The sequence below is a fragment of the Denticeps clupeoides genome, chromosome 18, assembly GCF_900700375.1.
Source record: "Denticeps clupeoides chromosome 18, fDenClu1.1, whole genome shotgun sequence".
NCBI lineage: Eukaryota > Metazoa > Chordata > Actinopteri > Clupeiformes > Denticipitidae > Denticeps > Denticeps clupeoides.
Genome location: NC_041724.1, coordinates 10,864,355 through 10,875,400, shown reverse-complemented (window position 1 = coordinate 10,875,400; position 11,046 = coordinate 10,864,355).

The window sequence follows — 11,046 nt, the reverse complement described above, 5'->3', positions numbered from 1 at the left end:
TACCCTCCATGGAAACTGCATTCCCTGACAGCAGCGCTTTCTTTCAGCGGGATAATGCATCTTTCCAGCATTCAAGAATACGGTCTGAGGAACAAAATACTGGGTTTGAGTTATTCAGATTCTCTGGCATGCATTCCAAGAGAATTTGCGGGATGAGCTGAAAAAAACAAGTCTGACCCGTGTAGACCCCACCTCAAATCATGCATTGTCTGCTACTGACAGCATGGTACCAGATACCACTGAATACTGTAGCTTCTAGTGGAGATCATGCCTCAATTGGTCAAATCATGTTTAGTTTTTTAGCAGCCACTAAATAATTATTATGTACTGATTATGTAATGTTTGATCAGTGCATGTTACAATTAATAATTTTATGGATATTTAGTTCAAGGTATCTGTTATGCTGTGGCACTTTGATAAAGAGAGCAGTTTGCTTCTGGTTCAATTTTCTTTCTGCATGTTCAGTACTTCAGTCATGCAGACTACCATTGCAGTTGATTAGATCATATTGTATGATATTATATTTATATATATTTTTTAATCATGGCTTTACTTTAATGAGGTAGTGAGTATCCATTATTTTATCCATACTAGTTCAATTCACGACTTCACTATCTTTTATTTAGGAAAATCAATTACTTTATGTTTAAAAAAAATAATTTTTTTGACTTCATTTCAGTTTTAACATGCAACTGACTTTGAAGAGTTTGATGGGTAAAATTCTCATCGTTTACTGAGCTGAAAAGCTCTTTGATGTTTGTCAGGGTGTGTACGTGGCAAGTGAGGGTTTTTATCTTGACATGCACTGATTTAGAGAATATCTCTATTTGCCAAAGATACTGCTAATTGTCCCTCTGATGCACAAGGTATCAGAACCAAATGAACAACTTAATGTACACAAATCAAGGAGTAGTAACTTGAATACAATTTAGAACTTGAATTCAACTTAAATTGCAGAAATTACATTAGGTCAGGCAAGAAATTATTTGAACCCCTGCTGATTTTGTAAGTTTGCCCATTAACAAAGAAATGTTTAGTCTATAATTTAAATGCTGGGTTTATTTGAACAGTGAGAGACAGAGAGGATAAATAAATAAATTATGCATTTCAAATATTTTATTAATGACTTTGCATTTTCATGAATGAAAGTATTGGATCCCCTTTCACTCAGCAGATCATTTCTGGCTCCCAGTTGTGTTTTATACAGGTGAGGAGCTGACGTTGGGAGCTTCTCATCTCATTACCTGGATAAAAGACACCTGTCCATGGAAGCCAGATTCCAAATTCTGCACCACGGCCAAGGTCATAGAGCTTTTCAAAGGTGTCAGGAGCAAGATTGTGGACCTACACAAATGGGTTTCAGTACCATTGCCAAACAGCTGGGTGAGAAGGTGACAGAAGATGATGTGATTAGCTGCAAATGAAAGATCCATAAAATAACTGCCAATCTTCCTTGGTTTGGGAGCTTCCATGATAATAAGAAAGGTGAGCAACCAATGTACAGACCCAGTTGAAGTGCCACTGAACTGATTGAAAGGTCAGATGAGAACAAAGTCAAGCTCTTTGACAGGAGGAAAGCTGCCTATGACTCCATGAACACCGCCCCCACCATTATGTATGGAGGTGGATACATTGTGCTTTGGGGGTGTTTTTCTTGGACAACTGCACCACGTCAAAGGGATGTCCTGGGTGAGAACCTCCGTCCCTCAGCCAGGGCAAGGACATTGAAAATGGATTGTGGTTGGGAATTCCAGCAAGACTTTTGAAACACTGTAGTTTTTGGATACGAACATTCTATCGTTCAGCATTTCCACACTGAGGTGTTAAAAAAGTCAATAGATTTTTTTATGTGAGAAAACAACTGAGTGTGTCTTCTAAAAGCAACATTTTAAATCTTGTACTAAGAAAGTGGCCTCTAGGTTCTTGACATAATTTATCCATATGTGCCACATGACACAACCAAATGTCATAGCATCATCCTGGTGTAAACAAGTGATCAAAGTCATTTCAAAGTGTTTTTTTTTAAATTAAGGTATAAAGTTTTATGTAAAGTGACATACATGTTGATTGAATGTAAAGGCTTGAATAACTATTCTCTTATCTACATTGTCCTCACAGGAATTACAATTGAATGACATTGTAAATACATTAGCAAAATGTCCATTATGGGTTTTTAACTCCTGACTCTAAGCTTGTTAATAGCTAATCATGTCACTCAAAAAGACCAGTTTTGCAGTAATAAAAACAAATGTAAATTACAATATGGTTAGAATATGGTTTTTGCAACAAGCATTCACAGAAGGATGTCTGCACAAAAGGAAGTGTAATGTCTTATTCCACCTCACAGGTTTTTCATGTGTTTGATTACATATTAAGTCAACCTCCAACACACAGCATTCACAGTTTTAAAGGTTATCTTTTGCTTAGCTTTAGTTTGGGAAGAAAAACACGTTTAATTATTTAGTACTCTATTTAACTCTGTATAATAGACCTATTGCTTTTGCCGCTGGCGTGAACTTCAAACAGGTTGGCGAACTATATATTTCTGCTTTAATAAATACACATTGCATCACTGTGGCATCAGACTGTCTCTCTCTCTCTCTCTCTCTTTCTCTCTCTCTCTCTGCACTTTCTTGACTTCTCTAACCTTTTTCTTTCTCATTCCCTCCCTCCCACTCCCCATCCCCCCTCTTTCTCCTTTACAACAAAGGGTGCTGCATCATTACCAGAGTGGTAGAAACTGCAGAGGTGCTGGTTTGAACCTCTTTATGGCTAGGGGATAATCAAAAGAACCGCACTGCCTGGCACACGCTCTCCTGACTGTTTCGTATGATGCTTTGTGTGCGTGTGTGCATGCATGTGTGTGTGATCAAGTGCTGACATCTTCCTGCGCTTACAATATTAACTCTGCAACTCACTCAGCATCTTCATTTGTGTGAGTATGTTGGTGGGCTTCATTGGAGATGGTGGGACTTCATTTCAAGTTGGTGGTGCTAGCACAAGTTTATTTATAGATAATGAAACATGCACACATGCATGTGTCAGTCAACGCTGTCTCCAACCCCGGGCCTGCATCCAGCCATAATGAAATATTTAGTGTGTTGTGGAGAAAATAGGTTGCTGGATTCAATTATATGTACCAAAGATTTATATGCCAAGTAACACAACTGTGGGCAGCACTTATTTTTTCTAACATTAATATTATTAAGTCCTCTTATAGTTCAAGTTAACTGGACACCATTTTCATATTAGAGTGTGGGATAGAGAAACAATGTCATTATTAAAAAAAACAATGACTAGCTTTGCTCTAACACTGGAATTTGTTTGTATCGAGGCCACACTACTTCTAACACTGGATTCCTTAAGCTTTATCTATTTGCTGAAATCAACATTCAATCCACCCTCCTGATTAGGGAGCAAAAGCAATCGTGGAGCCTGTGGTCTTCGGAGGACTGTCACAGGCCAAGATCAGCTAAAAGCAGGGCTATCAAACGCTCGCTGCCAAAGTTGTGAGCTTCTTCCTGTGTACATTAGGAGGTTGCCAGGGGATACAAAAGAGTTGGCTATTGTCCAACTCTCTTTTTTTTCCCTCATTGCCTTTTGAAACCCCTGGCATATGCCCACCAAAAAAAAAAAAAAAACACTTATGCATTAAAAAAAAAAAAAAAAAGGTCCCACATTCCCTGAAGTGGTGTGCCACAGCCGCCACACACAGAGATTTAATTGTGATTTACGCCAATGCACCCTGCAAATTGTATTGTCTGAAATGCTAGAGCCCTTAAGCCAAGTCGATTATATTTCCGGGGCTAAGGCTGTCAATCTCAGCCCTGTTTACCAGCGTGGGTGATTAGTAAGTGCCGCTCCGCTGTCGCATTGGCCACAAATCCCCACGCGAAATAAATTCCAAATCAATTTCCTTCTATCTCTCTCTCTCTCTCTCTCTCTGTGTGTGTCTGTTTTCCTCTTAAACTGAGAGAATTTACCTTTCTGAATTTTCTGTATATTCTGTCCTTGTCTTGGGTTGCGGCTGTGTCCTGGTGTACTCCCATGTTGTACATCTTCTCCCGCTTGTGTCTCTTGTTAATTTTGTTGTTTTGTTGTATATAGCACCATTTGGCGTGGTTGTGGGTTAACCTTACCACTGTAAATAAACACACATGCTTTCAGTTGTTTGTGTGTGTCTAAGTCCCAGTTATGCACTCTCTCTCCTTTGTGTCCACGTTTCCCCTTAACCCCTAGTTGGGAACGTGACACTATGTGACGTGTACGGCTATTCCTCCGGCTGCCATGATGCTCCATGGAACCGGTAACACTTATCATCACTTTGGCCCTCAAGAAGCTAAATAAAAGCCACCCCACATCTGATTGGCTTACGTTGTTAACTAAACCAATCAGGATGCTCTTTTTCTAGCATGGGCTATATGTAGGTCACTGCCACAGACACAGTGACCTACACATATGCACACCTTCTCTCTCTGTCTCATTCCGTCATGTTCGAGCGTCTCACAAGAGTGCGATGTTCATGCTACGGTACCATGTGCATGCTCTTGTCTGCTTGCTGTTGTTTCCTGGATATTTTGTTCAATTTGTGGTCATCAAACTGCCTGGAGACTCCCTGAACTTCCGGGAGACTTGGGATGTCTGATAAGCCACCCATCCTATGACCCAAGGTTCATAATTTATAATTTCTGGTATTGATAGTAAACTTAAACTCTCTTTTGGGGCAGTGGTGGCCTAGCGGGTAAGGAAGCAGACTCGTCATCGAAAGGTTGCAGGCAATCAAATTGTGTTGTTACTTCCATGGGAACACGCCGTTTTTTATCTCTCTCTGTGTGTGTGCATGAGCCTGTTGGTGTCTCTGTATATCTATGTGTGTCTGTATGAACTTTTGTGCTGCATGCCACTCATACCTCAGACATGGTATATTTTAACTTATTTCTCTGCAGCCAAGCAGAGAGAGGACTGAGGACTGTCCATGCTGTCTCTCTCTCTTATGAATTCCTCCTCTGACAGAAAGTAACATGCTCACAACAGTCTGGTGTCAGCAATAACAACTTGGTTCTAAATATTTGCTCTAACATTCTGTTATTAATAGAATTTACTTCTAATTACTGAAACATTGCACATTAGATGTTTTCAGGAATATCAAGTGAAGTGATTATCATTGTGAAACAAATTGTGACACAAAATGTGTCCTCTGCTTTTAACCATCACAATGACAGGTGCCCGGGGAGCAGTGTGTGGGGACGGTGCTTTGCTCAATGGCATCTCAGTGGCACCTTATTGGCTCGGAAATTTTTCAAGTATTAGTTTAGTGTTCATGTAAAAAAATTGAAAAAAAGACTTTCCTCAATTTTGCCAGAAATCCCCAAGATCCCCAAGATTTTCAGGAAATACTGACTGGACATTAAAGGTGGTGGCACTGTGATGGTCCGAGAGGGTCAGAAGACCTGCTGTGATAAATGGAACCATGAATTCTGCTGTTTGTCAAAAAATCCTAAAGGAAAATGTCTGGCCATCTGTTCATGACCTCAAACTGAAATGATCTTGGGATTGAGGGAAAATCAAAGTCCTGACCTGAATCCTATTGAAATGCTGTGGCATGACCTTAGAAAGGCAGTTTGTGCTTTAAAACCATCCCACGTGGCTGAACTACAACAATTTAGCAAAAATGAACTGGCCAAATTTCAGTGGGGGCGAACACATTTTTCCGCACCACTGTATGCAGTGTAATATAATCTACAATACTCTACTATAATCTAAACACTGTCATAAAATATAGGTTCTATAGCACTAGCCTTTTAGCCCAAAGACTGGAATTTAACTCCCATTGGAAAAAGAGGACCAGATACGACCGCCCACCAGCCTTTCCACATCCTTCACCTGCCTGTTTGATCTGCATCTACAAGACATCCGAAGGGACACACTTACAGATGAATATGTTACGCCAGACCTGGACCTTGCAGCAGACCTGGCCTGGGCAAGGAATTAATAGATCATCACATTTTGTTTGACTGTCAGAGCCTCACACATGTTTTTGTTGCGCTTGGCTGCGCCGCATGCTGGTTTGGAGCATCTGTGATGGGAAGCTGCGGACAAGGGCAGCTAATCTCCCCAGCAGAGGGACAAACCACGTTGGAAGGACAGCTTAATAAGCACCATCATCTTTTTATCTGTCGGTCGCCGGCATCGCTGTCTGTCTAAATCACTCACTTTTTTTTTTTCTATTTGCTCCATGTCATCTCACAATCATTCTCTCTCCATCTCTCTCGGTTTCGTTCTCGTGTTGGTCCGCTTGATAATATTTCACACATTTTCTCAGCTTTTTTTCAAAACCCCTTCCCTGTCACATATTGGGTGTGAGACACCCAGGGACCGGTTCACTTGATCTGTTTTGATTCCCACTTTCGTCTCCTACTCGGCCCATTCTCCTACTCGGCACAAAAAAATTTAGCCTTTGTGTGTGGGTTTGTGTTTGCGTTCGTTGGTCCTGATCCCTTTTCCCTTCCACCCGCTTGTTGTTTTCGTTGCCTTTGTGAGCCTCCAGCTTTCCATGCCAAGAGTGGCAGGGCCAGTGTCCACAGTGGCCAGCCCACAGTCTGTCACTCAACTACCACACCATTCCCAAACTCCGAAGAGGCCTTAGTGCTCCATCTGTGCTCTAAACCCTACATCAACTCCAATCACCCCCCTACGGAAGCCACAGAGCCAGCACTCCCTGCTGGTGTCCAGCCAGAGCCACATTAACACCCTTATACGCAATGGGAAAAGTCCAGGAACAGGCCAGTATTAGCAGAGAGGGAAGCAGGAGGAGGCGCTCGCCCGGCTCCAGTAATTAAAGTGCATTGCAGACTCACTCAGCTCTCCATCCATAGCCTTTACAGTTCATGTAAGGAGGTGTGGTGAAGAATAGAGTCTGGGTTTGGAACATCAGATGAGTTGTTGATGAGTAGATGTTAATTTACAGTACAGGCCAAAAGTTTAGACACACCTTCTCATTCAATGTGTTTTCTTTATCTATCTTTTCTTTACATTGGTAGATTCTCACTGAAGGCACCAAAACTATGAATGAACACATGTTGAGTTATGTACTTAACAAAAAAAAGGTGAAATAAACTGAAAACATGTTTTATATTCTAGTTTCTTCAAAATAGCCGCCCTTTGCTCTGATCACTGCTTTGCACACTCTTGGCATTCTCTCGATGAGCTTCAGGAGGTCGTCACCTGAAATGCTTTTCCAACAGTCTTGAAGGATTTCCCAGAGGTGTTCAGCACTTGTTGGCCCCTTTACCTTCACTCTGCAGTCCAGCTCACCCCAAACCATCTCAATTGGGTTCAGGTCCGGTGACTGTGTAGGCCAGTTCTGTTATTCTGTTACCCCTGTTCATCCATGAGATGTTTCTGCAGATTATTTGGAGTTCACCTCTGAAAAATAGTTGATTGGCAATTTCTTCAGCTTTGAAGGTCCCAATAAGCACAGTGAGTGGAAGAAGACTCTTCCTAAAGCTGTCTGACCACATAAACTGAGTGATCTGGGCAGAAGGACCTTAGTCATGGAGGTGACCAAGACTGGACAGAGGAGAACCTTCTAGTGCTACTTTTAAATGGAGACACATATTCCTAGTCTCCTGGAAGTTCTCCCCGGGAAATTGGATACAGTACGATTATTAGTAATACTTGAATTGTTTAATTACTATTTTATTTTTACTATTTTGTACCTTTGTACTCAGATGGGATATTGCAGGAGTTGTACACCACATGTTATTTTTTTATTAAAATAAAACTAGGGACAAATAGGTCAACTTATGTTTGTGAAGTTGTATTTCACAGTTATGGTTTTTTCATGTCCTTCATAAATATTTCACAGAAAGGTTCTTTAAAAGGGCTTAGTTCTGGAGCCAGCAAGCTTTGATCTAATGAAAGGGTTGAACCTTTTCATTTGTGAAGAATAACAGCAAATTGCTTGGTCATTTTAAGAGGCCCATCATGCTACAACACAGTATTGAAAAAGTTGTTTAAAAACACAAAAGATTGATTTATCCGAGTACTTAAATACAAAAATCTTTGATAATTGCAGCCCTAGCTGCAACATATCAAAATGTGGAAATGTTTGCACTGTATGAGAATTATCATTAGTTTGTGAAACTGCCATGCCTAGGACTGGGGCCTGGTAAATGGTAAAATGGGGTGCCTGCTCACACCCTGCTGGTACGAGGCTCAAACCCTATAAACTTCTGACCCTTGTGTTCACCTTTTCTTTTCTTGAAACAGGCCAACCTTTGCCTGAATGCTTTGATTCCCATGCTGATAGTTACATGCCTATGCAAAATGGTCTCAGGTGTATCCAGAGTATCTTTGGATACTTTGGAGAATAAAATACAGCATTTGGACATGGAACTGAATCTCAGAGGGGAAACAGACACCACGTGGATCTGTAAGTGTCAAGTGGTGTGTTATCCCATTCCATCAGTACTGTTAAAAGTGTTGTCAGGACAGTCTTACTGTAGGTTAGCCTCGCCTGTCACTTCCTGAACTGAAAAACCCTGTTCACAGAATACAAAAATGCATAAATAAACACAATAGGAAATGACAACGTCTAATGCGGACACTTATCTGTACTTGCAGAACAAATTTGGAATATGTCAAGCTTGAAATTACTTCGGAGGGGCCTGCCAAAGTGCTGCTGTTTGTTTACAGCGCATATCGGAGTTGAATCAGTTCTCTGGGAAGTAAATATTGAATCGGGACAACAGCATAGTCTTTAATAATGTGGGCTTTCCTCACCCATAGATATATATATATATATTTATATTTATATTTCATCAGAGGAACTATTTATCCCGGTTGCTCCTTCTGTTATAAGTGGAGTTTTGCCCTCTCAGACATGCACATAAGGCCCTTTCTTCAGATGCCTAGTTTCCGCTTTTATATATTTTTAATTATTTCTTGTCTGTGAAATGGATCCCATCATATCTCAAGTGGTTCCTGTTTCTGTTCTCTCAAGTTTATAGATTTAACACAAATCCTGAAATGTTTGTTCTCCCACACCACATGTCTTGTGTACGTTACCCCCCACCTCCAACTAAAGGGGAAGAATTTTGGCTGGGTTAAACCCTGTGCACCTTCAGACCCGTGGCGTGAGTAATACGTCCTATAAATGCACAAGTAACATTCTGAATTAATTTTTTTCACGCTCGCCTCCAGCATGTAAACCCTTTCAGTCCTTGTGTGTGAAGGAAAAACAAGTCTGTGAGCAAAAATCAGCATGGTGGGGGCTGTTAAGAGGGTCGCAGAGCAGAAAATACATAAATATTGGATTCCAGTTTAATGTGTGGTGAAAATGGCGGTGGTGGGGATGCAAGGACTTTATCGACTCTTGTGTAATGAGAAGAGTGAATAGTCAACGCCGAGCCTTTGGGATTTGATGCTGTAGTTTGTTTTTTTTTTTTTATATTCCTTGCCAGGTTAGAGAACATTAGCCAACCTTTTACATCAAGATGTGCTAATTATTATCTGTTTGAGCTTGCAAATGTATGGAGACCTCACATATTTTCAAAGAGATAAAAGGAGATGAAAGGAATTCAGCTTTTTTCAAAAGCCTTTGCTGAGACTTTTATGAGAAAAAAAATGTCCAGTTTTCTGTAATGTATTTTACATTATTCTACCGAATTACCACAATCACCACAATGAGCATAATTCTGTTCCCATTTCCCATTTTTTCCCTCTCTGTTAAAGTGCAGATTGTACACAGAGGTTGTACACTTAACAGGTGTGTATAAAACATGCTTAGAAAGGCTTTTATTGTACAAATGTTTTATACTGAATATGGGGAGGATAAATACAGTCATCTGGAAATTTGTTTTGTAATATTTTACTTACCTGGTGGTTTTACTTTTTAAATACTTTTTAAATATGAACATGCCATAGGCCTCAAAATAAGCTTATTGTGTAACTGTGCTGTTATTGCACCCCTATAAAATGTTACTGGTTATATTATCTACCTGCTGTAGTAACAGCAGAGTTCTTTTCACTGTGATCCTGTTATTGACCACTCTGACATGTGCGTACTTCAGGGTCCTTGTGGGCCCTCCCCTTAAAGCTACTCCGTTAATCAAACTGTCGTGTCCACAACACACCTCAAGACGTTTTAGAATCCACGCCACAAGAGGTTAAAGCAAAATTGTCTGGCATGAGGAAGAATATCTATCTGAAGAATATATATATATATTTTTTTTAATGCCATTGCTGATCAGAGTATAACAAATGTACATTAACTTGTAAGTCTTTATAGCCACACACAATGAAAATGCGTATGTCCCATCATCCCTTGCTATGCGAAATTAAATATTAGTGATGTTCCTACTGCTTTTTTTCTTCCTTTTATTTAGCTTTGAAAGAGCATCAATCACATAAAAGCTCAGAACACACGTTCCAAAAATGTATTAAAATGTCTTGGAAGTAAAACTATGTGGAGAGATCTGAGCATATCCGATCTCCTTTAAATAGACAGAGGCCAAAAATAATAACTGCATCTGAGGTAGGTCAGCACGCCGCACAATGCGATGTTTTAATTGGACGGTTGACCTACAGTAAACCTTTTTTTCATGAAGCAATTTTCCCTCCCCTTTCATTTCCATCCTCAGGTATGCAAGCGTTCCCCTGCCGTTCTTCCTTTGCTCGCTTGTTCCGCCGTCTCGTAACAGACCTAGAGAACAAGTGAGTGTTTCATCAAACACCTCCATTCCTCCTAAGATGTTTACCCAAAGGCGGTGACCTCAGACTGCGAGTGCTGTGTGGTGTGTGTGTGTGTGTGTGTTTGTGTGTTTTTTTTAAATGCTGGGTACGACACTGCTGTATCCGAGAGCGGGAACAAAAGGCCAGGCCTGATCTCGGCGTGGGTTGATCTTCCCTCTCCTCAGGACTTCCAGCGTGAGCTCTTGATTCCGTCTTCAATGCAAATGTCACTGTTTGTTGTTTCATCTGCTTCCACTGGTGAGAGGTGGGGAGCGTAAAAACAAAAGCACCTCCGGTATCTCATTTCTCTGT